This window comes from Anas acuta, chromosome 2 (assembly GCF_963932015.1).
Source record: "Anas acuta chromosome 2, bAnaAcu1.1, whole genome shotgun sequence".
Taxonomy (NCBI): domain Eukaryota; kingdom Metazoa; phylum Chordata; class Aves; order Anseriformes; family Anatidae; genus Anas; species Anas acuta.
This window is the reverse complement of record NC_088980.1, coordinates 34,658,735-34,667,142: the sequence shown is the minus strand read 5'-3', so window position 1 is coordinate 34,667,142 and position 8,408 is coordinate 34,658,735. Positions and strand designations below refer to the sequence as shown.

The 8,408-nt window shown below is 40.5% G+C and overlaps 1 long non-coding RNA gene across 2 annotated transcripts in view; it reads right to left on the bottom strand.

The window, feature by feature from the left end:
• Positions 1-295: 295 nt before the first annotated feature.
• The window catches only part of LOC137852463 (uncharacterized), a 33,019-nt gene continuing 24,906 nt past the window's right edge, over positions 296-8,408 (bottom strand). For both annotated transcript variants that reach the window (XR_011093850.1, XR_011093851.1), the window contains one exon: positions 296-993. This is a non-coding gene — a long non-coding RNA (uncharacterized lncRNA). The remainder of the gene's footprint in view (positions 994-8,408) is intronic.

The window sequence follows — 8,408 nt, the reverse complement described above, 5'->3', positions numbered from 1 at the left end:
GAAACAGAAATCTATGGGATTTTCCACCCATGGCATTTTGCCCAGATAAGCCCTTCTTAAGTCCCAGCGTGGCTGTGGCTGACAGAGATGCAGTTAGAGTTGGACCCCAAAACTTTGGCAGGCTATCACTCCCTCAAGATATGCAATTTCATCAAATATGAAATGTTTCACAAAACTCATCTGAGTTGGCAAAAATAAGGTTTTGGAGAGAAACAGGAAATATTTTTTGTACTACGTTTTCAACATTTTACATAAGATTTTTGATGTCTCGATTTGAAAAATAAAATAAATAAATAAAATTAAAAAAGATTTTCTTTTCAATATGAATTTTATAAGTATCACTATTCAAAATTCAGAACGTCTGATCCATGATAAATACAGCCACTTCGGGGTGAGAAGGGAATCTCTTTCAGCATGAAGGATAGTCATTCAATTTACCTAGGGAAAGTCAGACAGGGTCTCATTTAGATATAATTTAATCATTTTGTCACACATATTCAGAGTGCTTACGCTCCAGAGAGTGTGTTCCCAGAGGCAGCTGATTCACTCACTCACTTCCAGGGCTTGCAGGCACCTGGCTCCCTCTCACCTCTGTCTAGAGGAAACTCTTTCATGCAGAGACCCTGGGAGCCCTGATAACTCTAGCACGAGCCAAGGACTTAACAGTGTCCAGACACTCAGCTGCAGAGCTGAACCAACCTTCCCAGGGGTTTCTAAAACTCCCAGGGCTTCTAAGGAGCACGAACCCCCTCAGGGCTCCTGTCCTGCTTTGAAAGGAGCTGCATAGTGCAGAAACTGCAGTTCTCTGAAGCTTCAGTGTCCTGTCAGCCAAGCCAACGAACTGGTGGGAAATAGCCCATAGCAGAGGTCTTCTCCCAGTGACACCTGTCTGGGAAATAGCTTGCTTTCACCGAGCATTTTCACATTGAGTTTCTTCCTTATGAACATTTGTCTGCTCCACAAATATCTCATCCAGCATTAACTGTTTCAAGGCTGTTAAAAAAAAAAAAAAAGAAAAAAAAAAGGAAAAAAGATTATTGACCTGCCTGAAAACATTGTTTTGTTTTGCTTTTCTCTTATTTCAAAGACAACTCATGCATTTGGGGGCGGGGGAGGAGGCAATTGCAATCTGAGTGGAAGACAAAGGTCAAAGTCTCAAAATCCTTTGCCAAATGGAACTGCTGCCCCGAATACAGCTTTAATCACAGTAGGACAATGTTCTTCTCTATTGTACCTTAGTGGGAGATCTCTGCTGGTGCAAACAAAATAGATTCTCCTCAAAGAATGAAATGAGATGACAATGTAGATATTGTCTTTGAATGACCTCCAAAAAAATCAGGAAGTGAATACCAAACTTGGTTTGAAATGTACTTATTGTGCAGACTGGGAAAAAGAAAATCAGATGAAATATCCTGATTATACAATTCACCAACATAAAGTGAAACAAAAAATAGGAAATAACATGCAATCAACCCTATCCATAGGTCTATATAGTATTTTAAATTTTTATCAAGCACTGAAGACAATACATACCAGCAGTATACTCTTGTATATTTCTGCAAAGCTAGCAGCAAAATATTGTAAAAGCCTGGTCTAATAGAATTAGAATTGCTTTTCCTTTTCAAAATGATGTCACTTCTTTTTATTTATTTATTTATTTTTTTTTTGGTAGTATACTAATCACCTTTCTGTGATTATCTTTATTTTCATCAACATTTTGTTGTCAGACATTAGAGTCTTTTCTCTCTATTGAAATGCTTTCAGACCATTACCTTTATCCTCATCCTGTTATATCTGAAATTTTTAAACACGGGTTTTTAAAGGCTAGTGTTGCTGCGTACTTTCATTTTTCAAAGCCTAGCTAGATGTGGGCACTGATCTAATGCTTCAATAGTGTATTCCGTTGGCTTTTTGTCCTAAAGAGAAAAAAAAATCTGCCTTGAGGGAACATAAAGCAGTTTATCAGAGCTGTGCTCTCTAACTTTTGTGAGAAAATTTAGGAACAAAAGCACAATTTGTGACATACATCTTTAAAAACATGAAGCTTTTTTTCATCTACCATTTTTTTCCTATTGGGCCTAAGAAATTCTTTTCTAATTTAAGTAAGTGATAGCACTATCTCTGCTCTGCAGACTTGTTGACTTACTATTGTTTTATCACTTTTTTTTTCTTTAACTTTTGGATTAATTATATCACCACATTTCAGAAGGGCACAGCCTATTTTCAAACATAAGGTTTTATTTCCCTAAACAACTCAGGTGTGAGAATACAAGGGGCAAAGGGCTTTTTCCATTAGCAAATCAGGGCTATAAGAGTAATAGTCATGATGATAATGATGAGGCAAACTAAATACATCAGTTCTCCAGCAGGAAAACTTCTGAAAATATAAATTAAAGTGCATACAGTTGTCTTTTAATTAGCAGAAGGGCACAAAATGCTGAGTAAATTTCATTTCCAAAACACAATAGGAAATTACTCTATTCTGGCTACTGCTCCAAATTCCCCTGAACTCAAACCTGACTTTCAGGGGGTCACTGATGAGGTCCTAACATTGCCGTAGGTGTCTCTGTGATTTCATGAGTGGGATGAGAACAAACCCAAGCAGTAGGATGGGATGGACCTGTCCATAAGTGCCCACCAGAAGAAGTCTGTGGTTCTTGTGTCCCAGGTTGTACAGAGGCAGTGCTACACTGGGATGCACTGCTCTTGGCTGGTCCAACAGGCAGACGTGATTACAGCTAAACCCTAGGACTCTTGGTGAAAACTGCCTCCCAGGTGTCTCTCCTTTAAGGCACACATACTCTGAGCCCCTCGCCTGATGCTAAAATAGACCTCACCTCCCAGACCCTCTGAGCTAGTACCTTCCCCACCTTTGGGTCCAAGCCATAGGAAGGTATAAGGATAACATATAAGTCCTGCATATGAGCTGCCTGCAATGGAGAAGTAACAAGAAATGCAACTAGTGCTGCTAGGCTCCACGGTAATGTTAATTACTCTAAAGCAGCAGCATCTGGCCTCATTTCTTCTGGGTGACTGTTACCATAGGAGTGCTCTGCAAAACAGGACATTATGTATAGACAGATAACCACATAAACCTGTCTCCATTTTACTACCTGTTGGTTTTCTATGTATCTGTAGAGCACCTGATTCTGGAACATTTTTGTGCAAATAGTTACTGCTAGAGCAAGTCAAATAGAGCACAACCTTGAGAAGTTTGCATTCAAAGAAGAAATATTTCAGTAGCTGAAAGTTCAGCTTGAGATAATATGGTGTGCTGGACTAACTGAACCTATTTCTGTAGACTAGAAAAACTTAACCAGAAAGCCAGATTATCAGCAAGGTGTCTATGTCTATACCAGCATTAGCTGTGTTTGGTGAGAGTAGACCTGCAGACACAGCAAGCAGAAGACAGGCACATTCAAGTCCTTGCAACATATTTCTCTCCTTCCCCCCTTGCCCTTTTAACATTCACTCCTCATGGGGAGGAGATAACTCAGTGACACAGCTACTACGTAAAGCAGGAGTAATATAGTGCCCATGCATTATCCTATATTGATTTTCTTCCCTATCAGCAGCATTGGCAATATTTCTGGTACCAGGATGAATGTTACAGTCTTTCTGTCCTGTTCACTGACAGTATATATTCCTGCATTTTCTCTACTGTGGTGCCTGATTGGATTAGTCCTTTGTAAAGTGTATTGATCAAAGCCTGCTGGAGCCTCAGGCTTCTAATATCTCTCCTAAAGAAGCTCATAATCAGGTTATCCTAGCTTCACATAACTCTAAACATGCAGAAGGATCTACAGCAGAAAAACAAAAATCTAGAACCCAAACCCTTGCCTTTCTCTGGAATTAAAGTATTCATTTGCTGATTTTAAACACTGCTTGGAATGAGAATGAGAATACTTCCCAAAGTCTGATCAGGAAAGCTGAGGGTTAAAAGCTGCAGCAAGCAGAAGCTGTGCAGGCTGCCAATTATTTCCAGCTGAGATTCCTGTGTAAGAAAAAGGGCTGGTAGGCAAATAGGGATTGGTGTATTTGGAAGAGGGAGAAAGTTTCTGTTCCCAGGAGCTGGTGATTAGTCTAATATCTCTGTTTGGACTCATGTTTGAGCTGAGTCTGCCAGAAAAAGGGGAAGACAGTTCGAGTGAATTATTTATCCTGAAACCCATTTCAGAAACCTTGAGGGATATTTTTCTGAGCTTTGTAGCAATATTATAGTGCTCTTAGGAGTTTAGAGATTGGTTGAAAAAGTTGCTCTTATGTTAACTGAGAAGATTAGGCTGTTTCGTCTGAGAGATCTTCTAGAGAAGGAAGGCAAGAAAGTTAATTGGAAGCAACTTGTCAAAAAACTGCCAAAATGGTGGGAATATCTCAGTTGTTAGACTATGCTATGATGGGGAAAATTGTTATGGAGATGCCCACTGCCGTAACTGTGAGGGATCCCTGTGTGCCTGCAATATAACCTGTCCCCTGGCAGCTCTTCTCTGATCCTAGGGATGCTTTTCCCAGTCCTCACAGCCTCATTTGGCCCCTGCAGCTTTCTTCAGCAGCATCTCCAGAAGGATGAAGGAACATCAAGGCTCATCATTTACTCTTCCAGGGAGACGGGAGAGTATGCTGCCCTTGGGAGCACCTCATTTCCTTGTACAGTGGGACAAGGAGCCTCCTTCACCCATCTGGATGGCTTAGGTTCTTGTGGGTACCATGGCCCCAGGCTTTGAATACCCAGAGGGCCTGTCATTGAATAGACTTCACTCCTAGAAGCTGCCTAGTAAATGACAAAGATATAAATATCTAGATTATGAAAAGGATACAGATATAGCAAATACTACCGGTAGCTCAAGTTAGCAAACTGCTGCAAACTTCTTTTATTCTTCTACCCTTCTGTCAACCACTTACTTCTGTTAAAAGTACCAAGAATGGCAAGATAGAGTAGATAGTTGCCAGGAAATGTGCTCTGTGATTATGGACTGGTACCACTGCCCATTTTCCTCTGTGATAGACTGATAATACCCGTTAAATTTAGCCTTGGCTTTGCCTACATTGACTGTCAAGCATCTTGTCACTTCAGTTGTTGAGAGTTATGTGCATGGGAGAGTTATGGTCATGGGAAGAGTTTCCAACATCAAAGAAATACTTTGATATTTCTATTTGCTGTGAATATTTACTTACTGCATCTTTCTATACTCTTCTACTTGCACGTGTGCAGATGCAGAGTTAGCATCTCTCTGAGACTGTCTGAAGAGGCAGAAGATGAGCTCACTGCAGGGCTCACTGCAAGACGGGAGAAGGCGTCCCTGCCAAGCAGGGTAATAGTGGAAGGACCGCAGGTGGCAGGTACTAATGTGTTCACTGTGTCTGTCACTAGAGATTTCCCTGCTTCAGCTGGCACAGATTAAGCAGTAAGTAAGCATTAAAGAGCTCAGAAACCAGAGCTCACACCCGCAGGAAGTGTCCTGTTCTGGTGCTCATGAATCCCCGTAGTTCTGATTTAAGGCTTTATTCCCTCTGTAACAAGCTTGAAAATATTGTGGCCCATGTTTTCACGTGTATTTAATTTTAAATGCAAATATCTCAGTCCTCTTCAAGTAACTTGTCCACAACATTGCCATCCCACAGAAAGCCCACGCTGACATAAGCATGTCATAAGCACTCCAGTAGCTCACTACATGCCTGCCTGGTGCAGAAACATTTGGGAGACAGGCACAAAGACTTGCCTACAGAGACTAGCTGCCATCACTATTCAGAGAAAACTGGAAAAGATGTTGTATTGTTTTCGTCATTCTAGTTGACATAGGAAAGCTTCACAAAATAAGGTTCTGAACACAGAAAGAAAATCAGCATTGTCCTAAAGACTGCCCAGCCACATCAGTGGAACAAATGGAAGTTTTTGCAATTATCCTCAGGCAATCTCTGTTTATCCAGAGCAATATTTGCCATCTTGTGGCAGGAAGACACTGAGCTGTTCCTCAGCCATGTAAAACAGTTATGCTCATCTGTGAAAGGCAGATGTGAGGATAGTAAAATGTTTAGTGCATTTTAGTGCAACATTAATGAGATGAAGTGGTAGATTCAGGTGCAATCTCAATGAAGTTAATGGCATGAGGTCACCAGTCACATTACTTCCAAACCAGCACATTTGTCAGAACAGAAGCTGCTTGGTCTTTGAAAGTCTTTCCCCCTCCCTTCCTATTACTGTAAAATAAAATTAAGAGCTTTGTATATATTTGTAGCCTATTTTACAAAATGCTCTGCTATGGAAAAGTGGAACACCTGAATTTTACAGGAACTCCACTGTTTTTGTGCATTATTGCTGCAAGTCTCAGAGCTGTTTCTAAAAAAGGAGAAGCACAGAACTGGAAAAAAAAAAAAAAAAAAAAAAGAATGAAAAGAAGAATGAATCTCCGGAGGTGAATTGGAGCTGAGCGTGAAAATAGAAATACTTCCAAGTCAGACACAGATTCAAGACTCTGGGGCTCAAGCTGTATGTACATCATGTCACTTGCCAGAACAGCAAGGAGTTGTTTAATGAACTGAGATTTTGGTAGGTAGCCTGAAAGAAAAGGAAATCACAGAGGATTTCTTTTTTTTTTTAACAAGTTGTGAGAACCAGAAAATCTTCACATACTCATGTATGTTACAGGCCTGTATAGTCCTACTGAAATCAAATACTTGTGTGCTTGAAGTTAAAGCAATTGCACTTCTGCCTCTGTGGATCAAGGCCAGAGTCGAACACCTTGCTGAATGATCTTGAAGCAGTTTCCTCCTCTAATTTGTCTCCCCTAGCATCAGAAAAAGCTCTCATAGGTTGTCATCACTGCTTAGCAGAGCTTCTTTTCATGGCTAATATGATGCTAAAGAAGAGACAAGTTGTCCTAGGAACACCTCAGTGCATTAAAGCTAATATGATGAAAGGAGACAGGCTTAATCTGAAGAGAGCCACAGCCACCTCCACCCGGACTCTAGCTGTAAAAGAATATAGCATGTCTGTGTTAAGACACATTAGTCAATGAGTCACTTCTGGAAGAGAACAAAATTTATTATTTTTGGTTTGCAAGAGCAAGAGGCCTGCCAGATCAACAGAAAAGAAACCAGACCGGTATCACTTAAGTTTGTAGTCAAGGGAAAAGTGTATATAAAATTTTCTACAAATAGGCTAAGATTGGTTACTTACTCTGCAGTATAACATACAGGAAAGGGGTTCCCATACTTATGCAAGCCTGCTTAATTAGATTATAGACACATTTAGGATTAATTATTCCCAGCCCATAGGAAAGATGGAGGAAAAATATTGCAATAACACTGAAAAGCATTTTGAAGATGTACTACTGTATTTTTCCTTAGATGAAAAGAGACTCTAACCCATCCCCAGGCAGTCAGTTCATTACTGCCTGTGTTTGATTTCCACTACACCATTAACTGGACGGTAAAACATGGCATGAAATCTGTTACAGAAGCAGAGTCACTTTGCAGGTCTAAGATGGGTTACATGTCCATCCTCCCTGTCTCCACAGTGCCCATCACAGCTGGGCTTCTCCAGTAAAACCAGTGTAGCTATGATGCCTGCCTGTTTGCCTGAGGCTGATACCAGCACTCTCTGAAACTGCACCAGAGTTACAGTGCAAAACATAATAACTCTGTCCTCTGCTATTAACACATCTCTCTCTGGGACTGTATTGTTAAGGAGTATTCTCTGGCTGGCTGGTGAAAAGTCAGGGGTTTCTGAACAAGCAGTCACTGTTACAGCCAAGGTTTGGTGCATTGGGAACTCTATTCCAGCTCCCCAAAACACCACTATTGAAGAAGCCCTTCTCACATGAGGTAGCAATCCCACGGTGCATAAAAGATGTGTTATTCTGATTACTGTACACAGAAGTTTATTAATAACCAGAGTAGGTGCCCTTCATTGAGGTCAGCCCACCACCAGATTCACCTTCAGGCAAGTTGCTCTTCATTTTAATTGCTTCTACTCACAAGAAGGAATTAAAGAAAGAAAAAGGGGAAGAAGAAAAGGGAAAGTGATGGTTCAACTCCATGCTTGTTTGGGATGGCAACCATTGCCAAAAAGAAGGGAAAATCCACTGTCCAATTTGGCTTTTCTCATGCATTTGGTATGCATATGTGATATATAATGTAATATATATGTTAGTTTGCTACTTATCAAGCAATCAGAACTGTGCCAGACACATGGCAGAGCAAAACCGTTATGAATTCTACCCAGAAGGGCACACAATTTTATGGTGGTATGACACATACTGTGTATGCCTGTTCAGAGGCTGTTGGTTACTTCTCCTACCTACTCAGTTACTATACAAATTTTCTTTCCTGAATACAAGCCCTTAGAAAACCTGAGTGGGCTAGTTAAGTCAGATAAAATAAAAAATAATAATAAAAAAAAAGAAACT